At 40.2% G+C, this 23892-nt stretch overlaps 1 protein-coding gene and 1 pseudogene across 9 annotated transcripts in view; both read left to right on the top strand.

Annotated features, from left to right (window-relative positions):
* Nr5a2 (nuclear receptor subfamily 5 group A member 2) overlaps positions 1 to 23892 on the top strand; it is a 133886-nt gene that overhangs the window by 24126 nt on the left and 85868 nt on the right. The window lies entirely within an intron of this gene.
* On the top strand, positions 468 to 661 carry LOC124107167 (small nucleolar RNA U3; annotated as a pseudogene).

Raw genomic sequence — 23892 nt, 5'->3', positions numbered from 1 at the left:
TGCTGGGGATTGAACCCAGGGCTTGATGTGTCCTAGGCAAGCACTCTACCACTGAGCTACACTCTGCAGCTGATTATCAGTTGTTTTTTGTTTGTTTGTTTTGTTTTTCCGGTACTGGGTTATTGAACCTCAGGGTGCTTTATCACTGAGTTACATCCCCAAACCTTTTTATTTTTTATCCCCCCCCCATGTTTATATTGGTGCTTCATAGTTGTACATGCTATTGGCATTTGTCGTTACATATACGTACATACACGCAATACACGACTTTTTATTTTTATTTTGAGATAGGGTCTGACCAAGTTGCTTAGGGCCTCACTAACTTGCTGAGGCTGGCCTCAAACTTGTGATCCTCTTGCCTCAGCCTCCTAAGTGCTTGGGATTACATCATGTATGGCTTATTGCCTGTCCTTATACAGGTGTTCGATGCAGTTATCAGTGTTTCATGGGAACATGTGTTGAAAAAGAAGACTATAATTTTCAGGGATCATTTCTATAGTTTGTTACTAGCAAAGTTTCTCTGATCTGGCTGAGTATTGGAAACCATGAGGAGGAAATGAACCATCCTCTCCTAAGTGTGAAGCTGGCTCTTGGTGTGGCTTTGCTGTAACTGCCTTTTGTTGTTGGAAGAGTGAAAGGGAGAGAATACTGTCTGAGCAGGGGAAAAAAGCAAAGGAAAAAAAACCCTACAAATATCAGGAGGCATTTACGCGGGGTGGAACTGTCAACAGGATAGAGACACCATCTCGAACCCACTTTACCATTGCCTTGGCTTATATTGAACAGGAATATTTCCATTTAACTATTTTGTCAAGAACAAAAAGTAGAATCCAGAGTAATTTAGCAGAGTTGTGAGATGAATATTCCCATAGGAAGAATTTCTTTTCATTTGTAAATTTACTTTGTCAGTCTTGTGATGCCAGCATCACAAGTCATCTCCAATGTTGTCACTTCCACATTTTCTGTGTCCTGCAGTGGGAAATATATTTTACACTGGAACATGGTGTACTAAACTCTCTTACACACACTTACACCTTAGACACACCCCTAAATGACAATTTTGTTAGATAATACGTGATCTACATGTACTCCAATATTTTCTAGTTTATTCTGCTTTCGCATAATTTATTTCACTTAAAAAAAAGGACTTTTCTGGTCATGACCTACTAAATTCATGTCACAGCCCACTAATGAGGCATGACCTGCAATTCAAGAAATATGGCTCTGCTGTGGGCCACCTGCTGGATGGAGCCTACCTGCCACCACTCATTTTCCTCCTGGCATGGCCTGTAAGACATTCCGGAAGCCTGCAGTCCAAGTCCCCACTCTAGTACTTTGCAAAATTGTGGTTTTAAAATATTTTTCAGAAAGATGAGGGCTCTCCTTTATACATTTTCCTTTTTCTTGTTGACTTCACAGCAAGTGGCACATCGAGTGACATATTTCCAGGGCAGATTGCCTATACCTCTACAACCTCAGGATGGAAAGTCATGTATTTGCTCCTGGGAAATAACAGGATAATAAGGCAAATGCCCTATTGCTGACTTTCATGGGATGTACACTTCCCCCTACCTTGTAGAAAGGAGAGAGTACACCATTCATTTCTTTACTAGTTAAGGGAACAGAAGGGCCAGAAGAAATTGGTGGGTCTTTTTTGTTTTTCTGCACATCTACCTACCAGGTGCAAAAGGGTACTCTGGTTCCCACTTAAAATACTGAAATGAGAAACAGGAAATGAGAGCCCCCAAATTCTCAACTTGGGAAGCAACATGAAGCAGCAATGTAACTAAGGAATAATGAGGCTGGGGGTATAGCTCAGTGGCAGAGCACTTGCCTAGCATATGCAAGGACCTGGGTTCCATCTCTAATAAACACCACACAAATAAATAAATAAATAATGATAATAATATAAAAACAGTGTGCTCATGGAAACTGGAATTTCTGAGCAGGAAGATGGAAGTGGAGAGAGCTGGAGGACATACATTAGGGAGCACTTTGTTTTTTATTTCTCTCCTATATTTCGGTACTGAAGTTTGAACCCAGGGCACTCTACCTCTGAGCCACGTCCCCAGCCCTTTTATTTTTATTTTGAGACAAGGTTTTGCCAATTTACCCAGGTGGGCCTCAAACTTGCCATCCTCCCACCTCAGCCTCCTGAGTTGCTTGGATTACAGATGTGCGCCACCAAGCCTGGCACCACCTGTAAGATACAATTCTGGTCTCCATCCATCCAAAATAATGGCATGAGAAAGGTGAAAGAAATACTCAGAAACTTGTCATTCCCAAAATAGCAACATGTGCATTGGAAGAGTCTCAGTGTCTGATCTGTAGATCATGGTTTTTTTTTTTTTTTTTTATTGTTGGTTGTTCAAAACATTACATAGTTCTTGATATATCATATTTCACACTTTGATTCAAGTGGGTTATGAACTCCCATTTTTACCCCGAATACAGATTGCAGAATCACATCAGTTATACATCCATTGATTTACATATTGCCATACTAGTGTCTGTTGTATTCTGCTGCCTTTCCTATCCTCTACTATCCCCCTCCCCTCCCCCTCCCCTCCCCTCTTCTCTCTCTACCCCCTCTACTGTCATTCATTTCTCCCCCTTGTATTATTTTTCCCTTTCCCCTCACTACCTCTTGTATGTAATTTTGTATAACCCTGAGGGTCTCCTTCCATTTCCATGCAATTTCCCTTCTCTCTCCCTTTCCCTCCCACCTCTCATCCCTGTTTAATGTTAATCTTCTTCTCCTGCTCTTCGTCCCTACTCTGTTCTTAGTTACTCTCCTTATATCAAAGAAGACATTTGGCATTTGTTTTTTAGGGATTGGCTAGCTTCACTTAGCATAATCTGCTCTAATGCCATCCATTTCCCTGCAAATTCTATGATTTTGTCATTTTTTAATGAAGAGTAATACTCCATTGTGTATAAATGCCACATTTTTTTTTATCCATTCGTCTATTGAAGGGCATCTAGGTTGGTTCCACAGTCTTGCTATTGTGAATTGTGCTGCTATGAATATTGATGTAGCAGTGTCCCTGTAGCATGCTCTTTTTAGGTCTTTAGGGAATAGACTGGGTCAAATGGTGGTTCCATTCCCAGCTTTCCAAGAAATCTCCATACTGCTTTCCAAATTGGCTGCACCAATTTGCAGTCCCACCAGCAATGTACAAGTGTACCCTTTTCCCCACATTCTCGACAGCACTTGTTGTTGTTTGACTTCATAATGGCTGCCAATCTTACTGGAGTGAGATGGTATCTTAGGGTGGTTTTGATTTGCATTTCTCTGACTGCTAGAGATGGTGAGCATTTTTTCATGTACTTGTTGATTGATTGTATGTCCTCCTCTGAGAAGTGTCTGTTCAGGTCCTTGGCCCATTTGTTGATTGGGTTATTTGTTATCTTATTGTCTAATTTTTTGAGTTCTTTGTATACTCTGGATATTAGGGCTCTATCTGAAATGTGAGGAGTAAAGATTTGTTCCCAGGATGTAGGCTCCCTATTTACCTCTCTTATTGTTTCTTTTGCTGAGAAAAAACTTTTTAGTTTGAGTAAGTCCCATTTGTTGATTCTAGTTATTAACTCTTGTGCTATGGGTGTCCTATTGAGGAATTTGGAGCCCGACCCCACCGTATGTAGATCGTAGCCAACTTTTTCTTCTATCAGACGCCATATCTCTGATTTGTAGATCATGGGTTTTTCAGAGCTAGAAAAAATGGTGAAAATCCTGTGACCCTAATCTCTTCTTTTTGCACATAAAGAAACCATGACAGGAAGAAAGCGTAACTTGCCCAAGATTCCCCAGCTACCAAGGGGCAGATCTGGGACTGGAAGTTTCAGATTCAAAGGAGCATCCTGGGCCCCTCCTGGTGCTCACATGCACTCAGTGGAACCTTTCGACTCCCACTCTGCAGGCCTCCACCAGGCAAACTAAAGCAAATCTAGGTTATCCAAAGTCCATGCCTACCACCTAATTACTACTCACTAATAATCAGGGGGACAGACTTTCCCTGAGCCCAGCCAGCCCCCTGGGAGTGAATGAGTCACTTTCGAAAGCCTCATAATTCTTTCAGGCCACCAAGGTATCATTCAGCACAATGGGGCCACCAGCTAACACTTTTGGACCTTGAGGGCTTTGCCAGGCATCCTCCAGCGCCTCATCCTCTGCTTAGAGTCTGCTCCGGGGAAGAATCTGGTGCAGCCACAGCAATATGGGCTGGGCTCCACAGCTATAAGTGCCAAATGCTGTTCCGTCCTGTGTTCTACCTGGTGCAAGACACGTTCCATGTGGGTTCCTTAGTGTGCCTGTGAAGGAAAATGGGTAGAAAGAGAACGAGATTGTAAGCAGGTGATAGGTGAGCCATGAACGTCAAGTTTTCTGAAACAATGTATTAAATGCACCTTCTGAACTTTAAATCTGTCTCAAAATAGCCTATATATTCTTGACTTTTCCTTCGTGTTTTTAGAAAAGAATAGCAAATTCCAAACATTTCCACTCTGCTGAACGAGCTGTCCCTGTGTGGGAAAAACACTATCCCTCGTTATTTTGCCCTCACCTGTGACTGGCGTATCTCATATAAACACGGAGCAGTGAGGAAATAATTCCCACTTTGTTAAGCAACTAATGAATCTGGAGGATCTATTTGATCTTCTAATGAGAACAGATGTCTTTGGAGAATTGTGGGAATGGATATATAAGAACTTCCCCTCCATGAATGATTCTGATACATGTAGGAATAAAATAAAGGAAAAAAAAAACCCAAACTAATCCTGACTGAAGCTCATAACTAGCATTTTTGTGGAAAATAGGTTTCAGAGACTCAGGGAATTTGTGTCAAAGGAATTCAGCCATGCCAGAGCCCATTTTTAAGTGTGGTTTCCTCTAAAGCAAGGCAGTAAGGGGAAGGGCAAACCTTCCTTTCTCTCTGGTTCATTATACAAGCTTTCTGGGCAGAGTTTTATTTATTTAGGTACCAGGAATTGAACCCAGGGATGCTTAACCACTGAGTCACATCCCCAGCCCTTTTTATTTTTTATTTTGAGATACGGTTTCACTAAGTTGTCGAGGGTCTCCCTAAATTGCCAAGGCTGACCCCAACCTTCCTGCCTCAGCCTCCTGAGAGGCTGGGACTGCAGGTGTGTGCCACCATGCTTTATTTATTTTAATATTCCAGATCCCTTTCCCCAAGCTACAATTCACTATTCCAAATATACAGGTCTATGATCTGAGACTTGATTAAATCTGCTTCCATTTTAAGCTATTTTATTTCTTTTTAAAAATTGGTCCTAGGGATTGAACTCTGTGCCTCTCACATGCTAGGCAGGTTCTATACCACTGAGCTACATTATTTATTTATTTTTTAAATTTTGAAACAGGGTCTCACTACACTGCTAAGCTTGGCCTTGAATTGGTGATCATCCTGCCTCAGCCTCTAGAGAGGCTGAGATGTTGACCACCATATCCAGCTCTAACCTTTCTTCCTTTTGTTTCTATGGAAGAGGGAAAGGAGAGGCTGCACCAGCCCTCACAATGTCTTCCGACACTATCTGCCACGTGGCTCTGCTCTACCTTTGCCTGCAAATTGAGGTCAGGAACCATTAGTCTAATTCAGCCTCAGCATTCCTGCTTACCCATATGGTTTCCAAAATGATCACCAGCTACCTTACTGAACTTATGGTTTCACTACTCTGTTCTGTTTTGTTTTTGTGCTGTTGGGGATTGAACCCAGGGCCTCTTCTATGCTAGACAAGCCCTCTAACATTGAACTACATCCCCAGCATCCTGTTGGAGAAGGATACAATCTGTAAACCATTTATTGCCAGTTCTTCTACTCATTAAAGAGATACTAGAATTAAACACATCTGTGTGTCCTAGGCTTACAAGGAAAAGAGGAAAATGGTTTTTCTTCCACTAGAGGTGGACGTGGACATTTTCTTCTGTCTTTGTGAATTTGGAAAGAACCATGGAATCAGCAGGTTTGACTTGATGGTCTTTCTTCTCTCTTTGGGTATTAAACAGCTGCTTCTGTAATTTTTTTTTTTCCCCCGCAGAAAGATCTAAAACAGAAGCCTGTATTCTTGCTGATGGTGTTGAGAAGTGATATTATTCTAGCCTTGTTTGCTACTGCGCTCTTGTCTGTTATGGACTGAGGAACCTGTTATCTGAGCTGTTTCCTGGTCGAATCAGCTCTTCTCAGTCAATACCTGTTTGTGCTATGGTCAGTTAGCTGCTGGGAGAATAGGTGTGGCCACCATGCCCAGCTCTTGCCTGTTTTTAAAAAGAACTGAATTGCTTTATTCATCAAGTGTATATTTGCAAATGGGAGAATCTGTCTATACTGCCTAACTTCCTGAAGCTGTAATCCTCCTGTTACAGCCTCCCAAACACGCCTACCTGACCAGGACGATGTGTGTTCTTTACCTTCTGTGTTCTTCGCAGGGATGTCTTGAAAATACACCAGTACTAAGAAGCATCCATCTTTTGTTATTAAAGGATAATTTACCTTCTCTAAATGAACTCTTCTTCTTAGTGTACAAATGCAGAGCTATTCTGTTACCCCATAAAATTCTCCTGAGCCCCTTTGTGGTAAATTTCTCTCTCCACCCTAGCCCATTAATCCTCATCTGTTTTTTTTTTTTTTTTTCTTTTTTCTTTTTGGGTACAGGGATTGAACTCAGGTTCACTAGAGCACTGAGCCACATCTCCAGTCCTATTCTGTATTTTATTTAGAGACAGGGTTTCACTGAGTTGCTTATCACCTTGCTGTTGCTGAGGCTGGCTTTGAACTTACCATCCTCCTGTTATAGCCTCCCAAACCACTGGGATAACAGGCATGTGCTACTGTGCCCGGCCTCATCTGTTTTTGTCTAAATAGTTTTTGTCCAGTGTTATTTATTTTTGGTACTGGGGATTGAGCCCAGGGGTAACAGACCAATGAGCTGTATCCCAGCTCTTATTATTATTTTTTATTTTGAGGCAGGACCTCACTAAATTGTTGAGGCTGGCCTCAAATTTGTGATCTTCCTGCTCTGGCCTCCCAAGTTGTCCCTGGGAGTATAGGTGTGGCCACCATGCCCAGCTCTTCCCTGTTTTTAAAAAGAACTGAATTGCTTTATTCATCAAGTATATATTTCCAAATGGGAGAATATGTCTATACTGCCTAACTTCCTAAAGCTTAGTTGCAGTACAGCAGAGCATGGGTTGTATCTAGGTGAACACAATCTCTGGGATGTTTGAGAATGGTTCTGCAGAGGATCAGAGATTCACACTGGGTTTGCTTGTTCACGCAACCAATAAGCTTCCTGTTCCTATTAATCTATTTGTTATCTACTAGAATTATAGGGACAGCATCAGAATAACCCGCCATGGCTGAGAATTCCAAGTTTCACTAGATGAGCCATTATTAGGTGTCTGAATATGAAGAAGAGTAGGAAAATAATCAGCATTTTCCTTGATATGTTAAAGGACAGATGGTAAAAAGAGAAGTAACTTGGTGGGGGGCACTGGGGATTGAACACAAGGCCAATCTACCACTGAGTTACATCCCCAGACATATTCATTTTTTATTTAGAGACAGGTTCTCCAAATAAGTTGCAGGGGATCTTGCTAAGTTGCCCAGACTGGCCTTAAACTTGAGATCCTCCTGCCTCAACCTCACTGGGATTATAGGTGTGTGCCACCATGTCTGGTGAGAGGTAAATTTTAGAGGGTGTCATGAAGAGCCTGCCCTGATGCTGGGTGTTTTCAGGCCATTTTCTGGTTTGACTCTTAGGAAAGTCTGTGAGCATAGTATATGGTGTCCTTTTGGTTAACGAGTGGGAGTAAAAGGTTTAGATCTGTCATTCTCACATATATGTTGTTTCTAAGGGACACAACCATCTGTCCCTTCTCTTGCTTCTTAGGGTTATACAAGCCCATAGAGACATCCAGGAAACTGATTAGTAGAAGTTTGCTACCTCAGTTTTTACCTAATCCATCCTTTTAGCCAAGTAATTTGTTGATACCAGTAAAATTAATCAAGGCAATTGGGTCAGTTTGGAGATGTTGGGGGAGGACGAGAGACAAACTGAGGTAGGTGAACCCTCAGGCCAGCTCCCCTTAAGGTTTGGTGTTAAACTAACAGCTGAGGGTTTAAAGAAAATTCAAGAAAATACTTGGATTTTTCCTGGACTAAAGTTTGAAGATGACAGTACTAATGGGCACCTCTTATTGAGCTAGGAAGCAGGCAATTGTTAGCTATTTCACATCTGTCATCTAGTTTAATGCTAAAGATGCTTGTGTACTAGGCATGATTATACCCACCTTGCAGATGAAGATACTGAGACCTGAGACATTTACTAACCTGAGCCATGTTACATAGTTAATGTGGGATAATGCTATTATTATAGCAAAAAAAAAAAATTGCGTGTGGAAATCCTTTGTAAACTGTGAGGTATTTCATACTTGTTACGAAGACCAAATTACCCATACTTGTACCAGTAGATCTTAACTGATTACGTTCACTGCAGAGAGCAAGTTTTTGATAAGTTGACTCAAGGGTGTGTAAACTCATTATTATTTTTCTAATTAGGGGAGGACCATGTAGGAAACTGAGAATAGAACAATTCCGTAATCCCCATCAGAATGGAGAGAGGTGTTTGCCATTATCTATAGTGGCCTACTCTAGAGCCTTCAAGCCTTAGTTTATCAAACTGGGTGGCAAAGAATGAGGCCATCAGTATGCAGTAGCAGAGCATCCTCCCAACTCCAGAATACTTGGGCGGGCCTTCCCCAACCCCTTCCATCTCCTATACCCAGCACCATTTCTGACTGAATAATCAGTAGAGTTTTGTCAGTTTGTCCTAGAAGTAGTTACTTGCCTGTTTGCTGAGAATAACTAATGTCCTTGTACACTCTAAATCTTGCCCAGCAGGTCATACAAATTGCTCACAGATCTATGGAAAGCCTACCAGTGATAGTTCCTCAGTGTTGGACAGGTGAGGTTCCCTGAGTCTGCACCTCTGGGTCCCTGTTTGCACACAGGTATCCACTGTTATACAAAGTCAGGTAATGGGTTAAAAAAAAAAAAAAAAAAACAGATTCATGACTCATGTGTGACACCCCCTAACACTGTTGAAGGACTTTGCCCTCTGAACCTGAGGGAAAATAGATCATTTTATTTTCCAGGATAAGTAAAGAATGACTTTGCTCTGACTTATTGTTCTTCAGCTTGGGAAGCAGATCATACAAATCTTTGAGAGTTCAACATCCATTTGCAGAATGGCTGCATGGAAATTGGGCATTTAAACTATTCTTCACATTAAAGACATTAATCTCTAACCCGAGGATACCACCCACAGTAAAGAACAATGACAGACACTGCGTCCCCTCTTCCAGCATCCTGGTGTTCCCCTGTGCCTGGTACTGAAATCTGATTTGCTCTCCAACCTGTGCTAGGCTCAGCTCAGGCAGCCAGTGGGATGGGGTCCCTGCCAGCTCCTCCATAGACTTTCTAACCTACACCATTTGCTTTATTTTCTCCACTCTCTTCCTTCTGTCGTTTGCTATCTGTCTAGACTGCCTTCTCTTTTCGTACTCAGCTTGCTTTTATCGTTGCTCTTTCCTGGGCCTCAGAGATCCAGGCATAAGGTTAATCTTTAGGCGTTAGGCTTGTAGAGAAGTATGGTCCCAGGGTCCGGGTGGTTGCTGACCCCTGTCCTTGACTGCATCTGCATTTATCCTTCAGGTAGAATGTACTTGTAGAAAGAGGGCAGCTCATAAACTCGTCTGAGAATGCGCAGACAAGGCAAGAGAAACAGTTGACCTCTAAGGATGGGGTGTAGTGAGCCGAGCTTGGAGGTGCGTGACCAATTCCACAGGAGGATTGCAAATCCAAGGACAGCCTCAGCAGTTTAGTAAAACTCTGTCTCAAAATAAAATTAATTAATTAAAAGGGCTGGGGATGTAGCTCAGTGGGTTCAGCCCCTAAGACCACAAGCAAACAAACAAACAAACAAAAAAAACCCAAGATGGGCTATGTTTAATGATGATGGATAGAATTTCTTTCCAATCCTTCCACGGTGACAGATGACTCTCACACAGTGGCAATTTCCTTTGAGGGTAGCAGGTCAGCTTTGATGTGCAAGGGCAAGAGAGAACACTGCTTCAGGCTTAGGCGCGTGAGTGTGGATGGGACCCACGGAACTCCCATACAAGAGAACTTCAAAACTCCCCTCTAGTTTTCAAATAGTCGTGACAGTTTCTGTGCCAAACAAGAGAGTTACACTTTAGACTCTCATTCACATCTCCACATAGTCCCACAAATGGTCATTCTTCCTTTTAACTGGCAATGTTTTCAAATGCCACATTTCTGACCTACCGAAGCTAATTCTATGATTCCTCATATAAATTTTGAAGAGAAAAAAAAAATAAATAGAAATCTCAGGTGCATAGAGCCTCTGAGCACTACTGCTGTTCAATCTGCAATATTTAAAAACGTCACTGGGATTACACAACATTCAGGATTAACTTTACAACCCAACTTGATCCAACTTCTAATTCTGTGAGAATGCTTTTTCTTCCATGACAGATGGAATCATTGACCAACAGGTCTAAAGTCTATCCGTTATTGTGCAAGGCGGAACGTAACCTCCGACTGGGGAGCAGGGGTGTAACTGGCCTTTCATCACTGGTTCAGAAGTGTGGGTTTTTAAAGTCTCCAGCAAGACCACCTCCTATGAGTTGACTATTGCATTTCTAAATGCCCTGTTTACACAACCATTTACCTAACAGAGCAGGATCATTATTTCATTTAAATTAAAAACATGTTTTATAGGAATGAAGCACTGTAGACACTGGTACATGTTGAATTAATGCACTAAAGACTTAAAGGAGGGATGGGGTCCTAGCTCAGTGGTAGAGCACTTGCTTAGCATGTGTGAGGCACTGGGTTCAATTCTCAGTACCACATATCAATAAATAAATAAAACAAAGTGCTATTGACAACTTAAAAAAAAAAAGACTTAAAGGAAACAAACTGCTCAATGGTAAAAGCAAGCTGTATTTTTTTTTTTTTTTTTAATTTTTGCAGCGTTGGGCATCCAACCCAGAACCTTGCTAGGCAATTGCTCCACCACCGAGTCAAATCCACAGCTCTTTTGTCTTTACTTTAAAGGAACATTCAATAAATAGTCTCAATGATCTGAAAATTCCAGAATGATATTTTAAATGGCTTCTTTTTTTTTTTTTTTTTTTTTTTTTTTTTTTTTTAAAGAGAGAGATTGAGAGAGAGAGAGAGAGAGAATTTTTAATATTTATTTTTTTAGTTATCGGCAGACACAACATCTTTGTATGTGGTGCTGAGGATCAAACCCGGGCCGCACGCATGCCAGGCAAGCGCACTACTGCTTGAGCCACATCCCCAGCCCTTAAATGGCTTCTTAATGGTGCTGATTTTTATACAGATTCTTTCCCTTATTTGCTAATCAATCACTACACTTATGCATAGGTTTGGGGTCCTGAATAATTTTCCTTGGCAGATCTGGTGTGTATATATCACAGGGTTTTGCTGCATATCCTGTTTTTAGATCTGTTCTCTGAAACGCTGGCTCGATCTAATGCATGTTATTTTATTTGCACCCCTGTATCTGGTCAATTCTGAAATCTCCACAAATGCTTCTTTATCATACACATCCTATCACAATTGTGCTTTTTTGATCTAAAGTTGTGATGCAGAAGAGGCTTTACTCATGGCCTGATTTAAAAAAAAACTTACTAAATATTACATTTCCCCTTGTAAAATAATGATATAGATTAGGGTTGGTGCAGACATGTTGGCAACAGAATTCTTCAAAAGTTTTCCTTTGGGTGATGAGAAGCTGTTACATTATTTTGACTAGCTAATCAAATGTAATTGGGTAGCTTGAAGTGCCTTAGATTTTCCTTGTACAGTTATCAAAGCGGGAAATGTAACTTGGGGAGCTGATGAAAGGCGTCTCTCACGGTATTCTTTCAATTATAGATCTTACAGAGCAAATGAAAGAACAGCTCTGCCTCTAAAAACTCAGAGGCTTGAAATGCCCCTTAATGTTAACTGCTGTATTAGCTAGTTAACACATTATTATGTACTTTAATTGATTCTTGCTCCAGCTTTGGAGGGAAAAAAAAAATTCTGGATCTGTTTGGCACGTACATGAAGCGAGGGAAGATGCTTGAACACAATAATTTGTTGTTTACATTCGATTCAGATCACATCAGATATCTGCCTTGGAAACACAATAGCCCTGGTGCACTGTTGTGAGAAATAACGTGTTTCTACAAAAGCATTCATATTTTGTACTCATAAATGGGGATTAGGGGTTATGCATGTTTTCAAAGGAGTTTTATTTGACTGTTGAATGACTTTCATGGTTGAAACAATGAAATGTTGCAATTGGGAAAACAACTTCATTCCTGTAATAGATTTAGGAAAGTCCAGCTGAGACTGAAATGTGTTTTGAAAAAGATCAAAACTCTTCATGCTGGCATTTCTCTAGGAGGTGGCACTTGTCTTCACAGTTGAATAACACACACTGCCCTTGAAACACTTTGGCCATAAAGGAGAAGGTTCCACCTAGGATTAGGCTAGATTTAGGGTTTGATTCAACGTCTTTCATTCACTTATTCATTCATCAAACACTGATCGAACTCCTACCATGGGTTCATCTCTTTGTTAAATTGCTAAAGACAACAGTAGTCTTCACTGGACACCCCTTTAGTCCTTGAGGCACTTTTCTCTGTCAACATAGGACCCCCTCCCCTTCCTGATTTTGCTGCAGGACCAAAACAAAGGTGAGCTCTGACTCTGAAATCTCAGGCAAGCACTGTAAGAATGGCACATGCGGGATCCTGTCTAGATTTGCACCAAGATTTAAGATGACATTGGAACTAAAAAATAAAATTTAATTCCCATAGACAACAAACTGACCCCTGAAACTGAAAGAGAGATTAGTCCAGCATGCAGTGAAGCTCTTTGGAGGGCTTTTAACCCAGTGTCGGGGAGGGGAAGAGGTCAGGGAGGGAGAAAGTTACTCCCCAGAGGAGTCTAGGAAGAAGAGTGGGAGCTGAGAACCAGGTGGGCGGGGCGTGGAGGCAACACTAGCAGACAACAGCAAGCGCAGAACCATACAGGTGTTGGTGCAGTGCTTCCCGCAACCTTGGTGTGATTCCCATGCAGGAGGATTGAGTGGGGGGAAAGAGAAAGAGGTAAAGCTGGGTGATGATGAGGGGCATTTACATGAATTTGTTCCAGGCAAAGGGAAGCCCCCAGAGAAACTTAGGTAGAGAACCCAGTACCATCATAATTACTGGACATATGCCTGCAATATAATTTCACAGATTTTTTTGGGGCGGGAGCGTGGATTGACCTGGGGCGCTTAACCACTGAGCCACATCCCCAGCCCTTTTTATTTTTAATTTTGAGACAAGATCTCACTACATTATGTAGGGCCTCACTAAGTTGCTGAGGCTGGCTTTGAACTTAGGTCTTCCTTCCTCAGCTTCCTGAGCCACTGAGATTACAGGTGTGTGCCACTGTACCCAGCCGGTTGGTATGTCTTATAGGCTGTTATTATTATTATTATTATTATTATTATTATTATTATTATTATTATTATTATTTTAGTTGTAGATGGACACAATACCTTTTTTGTGTGTGTGGTGCTGAGGATCGAACCCAGTGCCTCCTACGTGCTAGGCAAGCGCTCTGCCACTGAGCCCCAGCCCTAACCCTAGGCTGTTGTTTTTGTTATTTTTTCCAAGAGGACTTTTTTTCCTTTAGGTAAATTTTGCTGTTGGTGACATGTACGTAATTGAGGTCTTGGTCCTTTGTTTCATATTTAATTTAAACAAATTTGATGTGTTAAAATTTCTTTTTGTAACCTCATCCTTTTTTTTTTTTTTAAGAGAGAGAGAGAGAGAGAGTTGTAATATTTATTTTTTAGTTTTCGGCGGACACAACATCTTTGTTTGTATGTGGTGCTGAGGATCGAACCTGGGCTGCACGCATGCCAGGCGAGCGCTCTACCGCTTGAGCCACATCCCAGCCCCGTAACATCATCCTTTTTGACTAGTACATCTTTTTTTTTTTTTTTTTTTTTTTTTTTAACTTCAAGCTGATATAAGAGTGTTTATTTCATAGTCCTTGATTTATTGGCACCAAATCAACCTTCTAGTGTACGTGTACATTTAGGGGGCTGTCTGTCCCAGCCCAGGATACCTAAGTGATCACACCAGGTTTTAAAAATAGATTATTCCTAAATCCTAACCTGACCTGATGAATTATTCATTCCTTCATTCATTCACTCAACATATGTTAATTAAACACCCATCATGTGTCAAGTCCTGTTCTAGACCTGGGGCTACTGGAGTGAAGGAGATCTACAAGGGCGCTTTTATTGGTGCCCAGGTTTGTGTGAGAAGGAAGCAGATGAGGTTGTGTTGATTGATGGCCAGTAGGTAGGGCCTGTGGAGGGTGAGAGGGAGCTCTGAGAGGGCTTCAGAGAGGACCAGTGGGAAAAGTTGACCCTCAACCCTTGAGCTGAGATCTGAACAGCAAGACAGGACTCTCCTGGGTCAATCTGGAGACCTGAAGTGCAGGCACAGGAAAGAAATGTGCAGAGCACCCCGTGGTACAGACTAGCTTGGTGTTTTCAATAGACAGGAGGAAAAAGGCAGGCCAGTGCCCACCCTTAGAAACCAGTGACTGAGAGGAAGAGTGGCTTTGATAAGGTCACAGAATTTGCTGAGGTCCAGCTCATGGAGGGGCCTTGGTTGTATTCTGTTTGGAGCTGGAAATTCACAGAAGTAAGCAGTGGAGTAACTTCATCAAGTTCTCATCAGGAACACATATCGCTGTGGTTGCAGGTGGGAAATGGGTTGAAGTGACAGGAATGAATGTGGGAGGTCCAGCAATCCAGGGAGAGATTATGGTGGCTTAGAGCAGGGTAGGAGAACAGAGATGGGGGAGAAGGGGATGCCCCCAGGACATGTTGAGAGAAAGCCAATGAAATTGTCTAAAAGGACTTGAGAGGAAAAGATGAGACAGGCGAAATTATGTCTCTGGCTTAAACCCTGGGGAGACATTTGTGGAGAAGAGGAATCAGAATCTCTAGGGACAAGTCCTGCAGTGTCTAAGATCTCCCGAACAGATACATCCAGATGCCAGGGCTGGTTCTCAGATGCCCCCTCTGGGAACCATTGATTTATTCTAATCCTTTTTATTCGAGCAAGCACAGCTAAACCACCCCACTCAAGCTCTTCTCAAAGACTTCTCAAGGGCGGGGATCCTCTCTACAAGTTCCCTGGCTGTCTGCTTTGGATTTGATCAGCACTCCAGACATTTCTTTATATACAACTTGAATCCTTCCTTTGGTAGTATATATCATTCCCTCTGGGTCTGTCAGTAGAGACTGTGCATGACCCATTGCTTAATTGTAATATATTTTCTTAGGGCCTTGCTAAGTTACCCAGGTTGGCTTGGAACTTGTGATCCTCCTGCCTCGGCCTCCCGAGTAACTGGGATTACAGGTGTGCACCACCACACCCAGCTGGACCCCTTGTAATACATTAGGAATTTGGGATATTGCATTTGGAAGTATTCTTTGGACCTCACTATGGATTCTCTAGAATAATTTGGCCCATACTTTGTGTCAGTGCCTTGACATAGGACTAGTTTGTTTAACTCAATAGTTGTTGTTGTTGTTTTTCCTTTAAAGGTCTAATTGGCTTTTATTTGCAATTCGTGACTGAGACAGCTTGCACTCTACAAAATAAAATGATGGCTCCCATAGTTGTTGTGGTTCTTTTTTTAACAATGCTAAAATTGCTAGTTAGTTTAAACACTAAGTTTTACCTTCAAGTCTTTAATCATCTTTGTTGCTCTTTAAAGAACTCTTAGGACTGGGGACGCTGCTCAGTGGTAGAATACTCTTGCCTAGCATGTGTGAGGCCCTGATTCAATCCACAGCACAGCACAAAACAACTCTCAACTTTGTTTCCTTCAGTGGCATAAGATATCCAAGACACAGTCTTTCCAAGGCTTTTCTCCCCCACAGGACAGAACATTGGTCAGTGTTTGAATCATAAAACAAATCCAGGGATTTATCTGCAATATTATAAATGAGATGAATATGTCGTACATATCAGGATCAATAACCCCATTAATAGATGAGCATTTTATCTGTTTTAATTTCTGGTGTGTGTATTGGTGGGGATGAACCCAGGACCTGATATGTGCTAGGCAAGGGCTCTACGGCTGAGCTACAACCTCAGCGCCTTATCTGCTATAACATCTTTCATAACATCTTTCAATATTCTAACAGGACTTGGTTTCCCAATATTTAGTACCTTTAGTACCAATATTTAGTACCTCTAGGCATTAAAAAAAAAAGTAGAAGTAGAAGGAAAAACAAAATGATACAGTGTTATCTAATATCTTTGCAGTTGAAAAGCTCCTTGCAGGTGTAACAGAAGTTGATCCCAACTTTGTGAACCCTGAAGCTTACATAATTTAGAAAGCTCCCAAACAAATAAACAAAAATCTTCCTCTTGCATGATTTCCCAAAACATTAGACCTTGTGTGTACACATGGATTGGGTTCCCAAGTGCCGTGGAAGTGCCCATGCATATGAAGGTTCCTGCAGGTTAAGCCCATTAGTTACAGAGACTCTGCTTCTGATTTGCAGTTTTGCTCAGGTATTTCTCATGTAGAGCATAATTTAACCAGGAAGATATGAGAATGAACGTAGAAATTCACATAGATGATAATATTTTAAAATGTGATCCAATGGCATTTAAGTCTAGACAAATCAATTTGACTAATATAGAATGTTAACCCCAGATACCTTTAGTTTTTCTTCCTAAAAATAAATTCTCATCAGCCTTGGGACTATCAGAATAGTCATGCCTGTAGACTAAATAAGTGATTTTTCTGCGTGTTAAACTCAACATTTGCAGCATTGTTGAACCTTGTCTGGCTGTTTAATCATTCCATATTCCCTCACCTAGACTGGCTGATACCAGGCACCGTCCCATTACTTCTATTTCACAATTTTTACCTTAAGGGATTTCTGATATGTATATCCAGCATGTCTGTGATCCTACAACTTGGGAGGCTGAGGCACGAGGATCACCATTTGAGGTCAGCCTGAGCAATTTAGTGAGGTCATCTCAATATAAAAAATAAAGTCTGGAAATGTAGCTCAATGGTAAAGAGCCCCTGAGTTTAATCCCCAGTACCACACAAAAAAACCTTTTAAAGGAATAAATAAATAAAAAGTGATGTAAATTCTGTTTTGCTTTCAATGAAGGATTCATAAAGAATTCATACTCTATAATAATAAGAATATTGTCTAGAGCTGGGGATATAGCTCAGTGTGTAGAGCACTTGCCTCACATGTACAAGGCCCTGGATTCAACCCCCAGCACCACAAAAAAAAAAAAAAAAAAGAATATTTTCTATAGATATAGGTTTTAAAATCATTTCCTTAGAAGAATTTAGGGTTCTGTGAATTTAGGGGCCCCATAGCCTAAAAATTCAGTTTTCTGTTCTTAAGAGGTATCACCTAATAAACTACAGATTGAATTGAATTTTCATTATCTAAAATGCTTAGGATCTCGTATTTTTGGTTCTTTTTTGTAATTCTGGACTATTTGAATATGTATAAATGAAAAGTGGGACCCAAGTCTAAACATGAAATTCCCTTGTTTTAAATAAACCCTGTACACACGCCTTTAGGTAATTTTGCTTAATATTTTAGTGTGCCTGTGATTTGACAGTGACCACTCACATGAGGTCAGGTATAAAATCTTCCACTGCGTTGTCTTGTTGGCACTCAAAAGCTTTGGAATTTTGGAGTGTACTGGATTTCAGATTTTTGGATTAGGGTTGTTCAATCTTTATTAAGTAATCTCAAGCTTCCTATTTGGTTTTATTTATCCAATCTTGCCTTCCATATTTAAGTAAAAAGATTAGAATTCTTAAGTGGCTCATTAAAAATACGTTGGGCTGGGTGCTGAGGTACATGCTTGTAATCCCAGCAGCTCTGAAGGCTGAGGCAGGAGGAGTCTAGTTCAAAGCAAGTCTCAGCTATTTAGTGAGGCCCTAAACAAACATAAAAAGGGCTGGGAATGTGGCTCAGGGGTTAAGTGCCCCTGGGTTTATTATTGTTTGGTACCAAAAAAAGAAAAAAAAAAAACACATTAGAAGCCTGGCATCAGGTCGCGTGGCTATAATCCCAGAGGCTGGAGAGAACTAAGGTAGAAGAATTGAAATTTTGAGACCAGCCTGAGCAATTTAGAGAGACCCTCTCTCAAAAATAAATAAATAAATAAATAAATAAATAAATAATAACACTCTGGGAGCACTATTCACAGATGTATAGTGACATATTTTGAAGATGGGACCCAAGTCTAAACATGAAATTCATTTGTTTTATATGAACGTTATACACACAGCCCAGAGGTAATTTTATTTATTTTTTTAGTGTGCTCAGTGATACAGCACCCCTGGGTTAAATCCCTAGTACCGAACACACACACACACAAACACACACACAAAGTACATTGTAAAACATGATTTCTAATTATGTACACAGATCCATATGTAGTTATCATCTAAGATGTACGCAAGTTGACTTTAAAATGGAATATTAGCTGGATGCTGCTACTCCCAGTCACTCGAGGCTGAACCCACCAAGAGAGCAATTTGGAGGCACTTAGTGAGACCTTACAAAGAATAAGAAGAGCTGGGTTTGTAGCTCAGTGGTAAATCATCTCTGGATTCAAATCCTCAGTGCTACAAAAATAAAATAATAAAGTCAATTATTATAATTTTGATAAAGAACTCTCTCTCTAGAGCTATGCCTGGTTTCCAGTGTACTCTTGAGTTCAAAGCTTGACAAATTAAAAAGGCTTTGAGAAAAATTAAAAAGAAACAAGCAGGTATAGTGGTACACCCCTGTAATTCCAGCAACTCAGGAGTCTGAGGCAGGGAGATCACAAGCTCAAGGTCAAGTTGGGCAACTTAACTACACCATGTCTTGATATTTAAAAAAAAAAAAATGCTGGTGGTGGTCTGGGGTTATAGCTCAATGGTAAAGCATCCCTGAGTTTAATCACCAGTAATCAGGGGCTGGAAGGTTTAAAAAGAAAGAAGGAAAAATTTTCTTTATTGACTTCTAGTATTGCCAGAGAAAGGAAATGAGTACTCAAGTACTTTTCATTTGAGAAGTAGTATGACTGATATACATTGTATAGGGGACCAAAGGAGTATTTTTTTTTTTTTACTGGTGCAATATAATCATACATAATAGTGGGATTTGTTATGCAATATTTGTACATCCACATAACTTGATCAATCTCATTCTCCAGTACCTACACTTTCCCTCCACTTCTCTCTCCCCCATCTGCTTGCCCAAATCTCTTATCTCCCCTCTATTAGTATTATTATTTCAGTTTTTATTATTTTAATAAATGCATCATGATTATATGTAGAAGCTAGATACATTGCAGTGTATTCGTCCATGATGAAGCATAATTTGGTAGATGCCTCCTCTCCTTCCTCTCTTCCCTTCCTCTACCCTGTTGGTTTCCCTTCTATTTTCATGGGATCTCTCTTTAATTCCTTTGTGTGTGTGTGTGTGTGTGTGTGTGTGTGTGTGTGTGACTCTCTTTTTAAGTTCTGCATATGAAATACCATTTAACTTTTAACTTTCTGAGTCTGGGTTATTTCGCTTAGTATGATGTTTCCCAATTCCATCTATTTACCTGCAAATGATGCAATTTCTTTCTCTATGCCTGAGAATAAAATTCCATTGAGAATATACACCACCTTTTCTTTGACCATCCAGCTGCTGATGGGAACCCCAGCTGATTACTTAACTTAGCTATTGTCAAATGTGCTGCTATAAACAATGGTATGCATGTGTCGCTATTGTGTGCTGATATTAGATCTTTTGGATAAATACCAAGGAGTGGGATAGCTGGGTCATATGGTAGTGCCATTTTTAGTCTTTCAAGGAATCATCACACTGATTTCCGAAGTGGTTGTACTAATTTGCATTCCCACCAACAGTATATAAGCATACCTTCCTGCCCACACATCCTTGCCAGCAATTATTGTTATTTGTATTTTTGAAGAGTGCCATTCTAACTGGAGATGAAATCTTTGTGAGTTTTGATTTGCATTTCAAAAGAGTAGTTTTGTACACATGGGTTTTAGGTGATTTTTCCTGTCCATGGTAAGCTGTCACATTAGTTAAATGAATGGAGGGCAAAGGCCTTTGTGCATGTGGGCTTGGATCTTTTCATTTAAGGAGTAATTCAAGTAAAAAAAGAAAGCTGCCTAGCAAATTTTGAGCCAGTCATATTTTCAGGTGACTGACGATCTCTATTTTTAAATAGTCTACCAGTCAGGAAATATGCTTCAGATAAATAAAGTGATCATCAATAGATTTCACCAACTGCTCTTGCATAACATTTAATCAAAAATCTAAAAATTAACTAAACATGTAGACAAGCCTGAGTAAGGACTGGTTTAAGTTGCTGGCTTTTGCACTATAAGAATACTGATACCTGAGTGCATGTATGTGAGTTTTTATGATGATGCATAACAGTGCCAATATGTTAAGGCTCTCAAGGAAATGGGGGAATTCTGGAAGAGTCCATAAGGAATAGTGGAAATGGGAATCCTTTGTAAGAGAGTGAAAGTGAGTTCATCTTTTGAAATGAGAACGAAACTTCTTACCTTTCTGAATACATGCCCTTTTATGGGATGCTCTTTTTTTTTTTTTGAGCAACTGACTTCTTTGGTTCAGAATTATTTACCCAGATGACTAACTAGCAAAAATTTTCAATCAGTCAAATCATTTGTTTTAAACTATTTTGTTTAATGTTGTTTGATTTCTAAATCAAAGATACCAGATAAAACACATTTGGAGACAGAGGAACTGATATCCACAAAATATTATTTCATGTGCTCTTGCTGTAGATTTTCCCATAGCTTTGAGCACTATCCTACTTCACCTCAGGAGGTAGAGGAAAAATACCTAATATCAATAATTAGCTTAGATGTATAATTACTTGCTACACAGATGTGATGTTTCACAATGGCTTAGGAGCTGAAGAGTATTTATTTCGCTTTAACTTTATCAAAACAAAACATTAGGTAAAAATACATTGAAATGACACTTTGAACACATTGAAATGACACACAACAAAGGTGCCCCCAAATCCATTGTTCTCTTGCATTTGAGTGTAGAGCAAATCCAATAGCTAAATTATCCCATATTGAGAATTGGTGAATAAATGTTTACATAATTGCTCCCACTTTTGCTGAATCTCTTAGTTCGATCACTTTGAAAGCAGAGGAATAAAAAATATTTTATTTAAAGAGAGCTTTTGAGATTGAATGCTCCAATTAACTGTTGATTATTTCTCTAAACGGGAGTGTTTGAGATAAGCCCCTCATTGTCTCCATCCTAGTGCATTTTGAGGTTGGAATGAAAGGCAGAGCAGATATTTCACAGGGATGGCAGGCAACACTACCACCTGTGTTCCTCAGTATCTCCCTACTCAGCCATAGAGCCAGTCACAGTATTTAGCAGATTTTTTTCCCCCTGAAGGTCTTCAAAATTGATCAATATAAAAGTAGATGCACACAAACTACCTTGAGTCCGACCTGGGGTCAAATCAGTCTGTACTGTTATATAGATCACCATGGATGCAGAATGTTGGTTCAGGATGGCAGAATATACATTTTTGTTTGTTTGTGCTGTGATGGATACATGATAGGACTGTCCTCACCAGAACATGCTTCCAAAGGCACAGGGTCTAGGTCACTTGTCAAAAGTCAAAGGAGTAGCAGAAGTACTTCTGGTAAAACTGGGTTCTGGTTTTGGGTGCTTCTTGGACCAGAAAATTTCATCTGTTTCAAAGGGAAGTCCCAAGTGGGACCATGTTCAGAGACGTTGTCTTCCAGTAAGAAATTTTTTGTGAGGCAGAGGGGACATTTTTAATATTACATTTTCTAGTCATGTTTTAAAACAATTGAAAGCTCTAAAAAATAAAGTTACAGTTTATTAATTATGAATGCATGGTGGGGTAGCCATACTAGAAATTTTACTTCAACATTTAAAAGGAAACATGAGTGATTTGAGAGGGTGTGAGTTGCTGCATACACTGAGACTCTTTTAATCAAAACACCTAAAGGTCAAATCACTAGATTTCATATGCAATTTGGAAGGAAAACACAGTTGTATGCCCCTCCCCCACCATTGAAATCTGTTTTTAGTTAATACGGAAAGGGAGCGAAATATTTAATGGAGTCTAAAGATAGGCTTTCATATATTAAAAGAAATGCTATTTACAACTGATTTGTTACTAAATAAAATCTTGGATGAACACTTTTAATTACTAAAAAGGTAAGGTAACAATAAACACAGGAAATATAAATGAATAAAGTGTTCACAGAGCCATACTGTTTTCAGGACTATAAATAGTGCCCCCAGCTCTGCCACTATTCTTAGCACCAATGAACAAAAGAAGGTGCCCAGAAATAGAAAGGGGAACAGCATCTCCATGAGCCTTGTATTCCATGGCCTAGGAAATGCTCCGAGCAAGCTCTCGGATTCAGGGGGTTAATTGATTTTTAAAAAGGACATTTCCACGCTGTCACTTGGCCAAGGAAATTCTTTTACTGGCATGTTTGTAAAATTGGCAGGCTGACGTTTCCTCTGGGTGACACAAGGTGTGATGAAGAATTTTATCTTTACTTCCTTACTAAAATCAGCACCGAAGGCTTGCCTTTTTGTTAACTTATTTGGTCATTATCAGATGACATCTCTAGAGGGTCAGTTCATGCCAGAAGTTGGAAGGAGTCATCCACAGTAGACAGACCTGAACCAGGAGCTGAGCCTGTTCACCTAAGCCACTCATGAACGCTACAACCTGGGTCAAAACATTTGAATACACACATACTCACAAACACACAAATACACATAGTTTTTTTTGTTTGTTTGTTTGTTTTTGAACCACCATGTCCTGATTAACTCCTGTAGTAAATATATATACATGGGGTCCTGTTACGTGCCAGGTATAATTCTGAACAGTAGGGATACAAGGTAAATTAAAATACCTAGTCCCTAGAGCTGGGGATTTAACTCAGTGGGAGAACATTTGCCAAGCCTGTGTGAAGTCCTGGGTTTGACCCCCAGTGCCAAAGAAAGATACAAAGTCCTTGCTCACAAGCCAGGTCTGGCAGCCAAACAGACCTGTGAAGATACAATTAGGTTTAACCAAGGGTGTACAATAGAAATGAGATAAGTTGCCAGAATGCAGAGCATAGGGACTCTGACTATGGAGGGGAAAACTGCAAAGTTACTACCATTTGAATCAGCTAAGTCAATCTTGAAGGATTCTTTGCACATGAAGGGAAGAAAATAGCTGTACTTATTTATCTTACAAGAGCCACCCGTGATGAGCTAGTGGCAGGTAAAAGTACCTTGAAAAGCATAAACAACAATATAGACATAAGCTATTGTCCTATATAATACACAACACATTTCAGTTCTATCACAAGAATTCTTATACATAAGTATTATCAGATCTACTTCTAATTTCCAATTGTTTATTTATTCATTTTTTTCTTTTTTTCTGTTTTTGGTGGTACTGGGGGGATTGACTCCCAGATCTTGCATGGGCTAAGCAAATGTTCTACCATGGAAGTGCATCCCCAGCCCAGATTTTTTTTCTTGTTTTGATAAGTATCTATGAATGTAATTATTTAAGAATAGATTGTAGACTGTCTTTAAAAGTGAGAGATACATACATTTCAAATACTTTGATTTTCAAAAAACATCAGTACAAAC

This window comes from Marmota monax, unplaced genomic scaffold (genome assembly GCF_021218885.2).
Source record: "Marmota monax isolate L192 unplaced genomic scaffold, Marmota_monax_Labrador192_F-V1.1 WCK01_AAM20220418_F8-fsc00099, whole genome shotgun sequence".
NCBI classification, from domain to species: Eukaryota; Metazoa; Chordata; class Mammalia; order Rodentia; family Sciuridae; genus Marmota; species Marmota monax.
The sequence above is the reverse complement of the archived record's forward strand: the minus strand, read 5'-3'. Positions and strand labels throughout refer to the sequence as shown.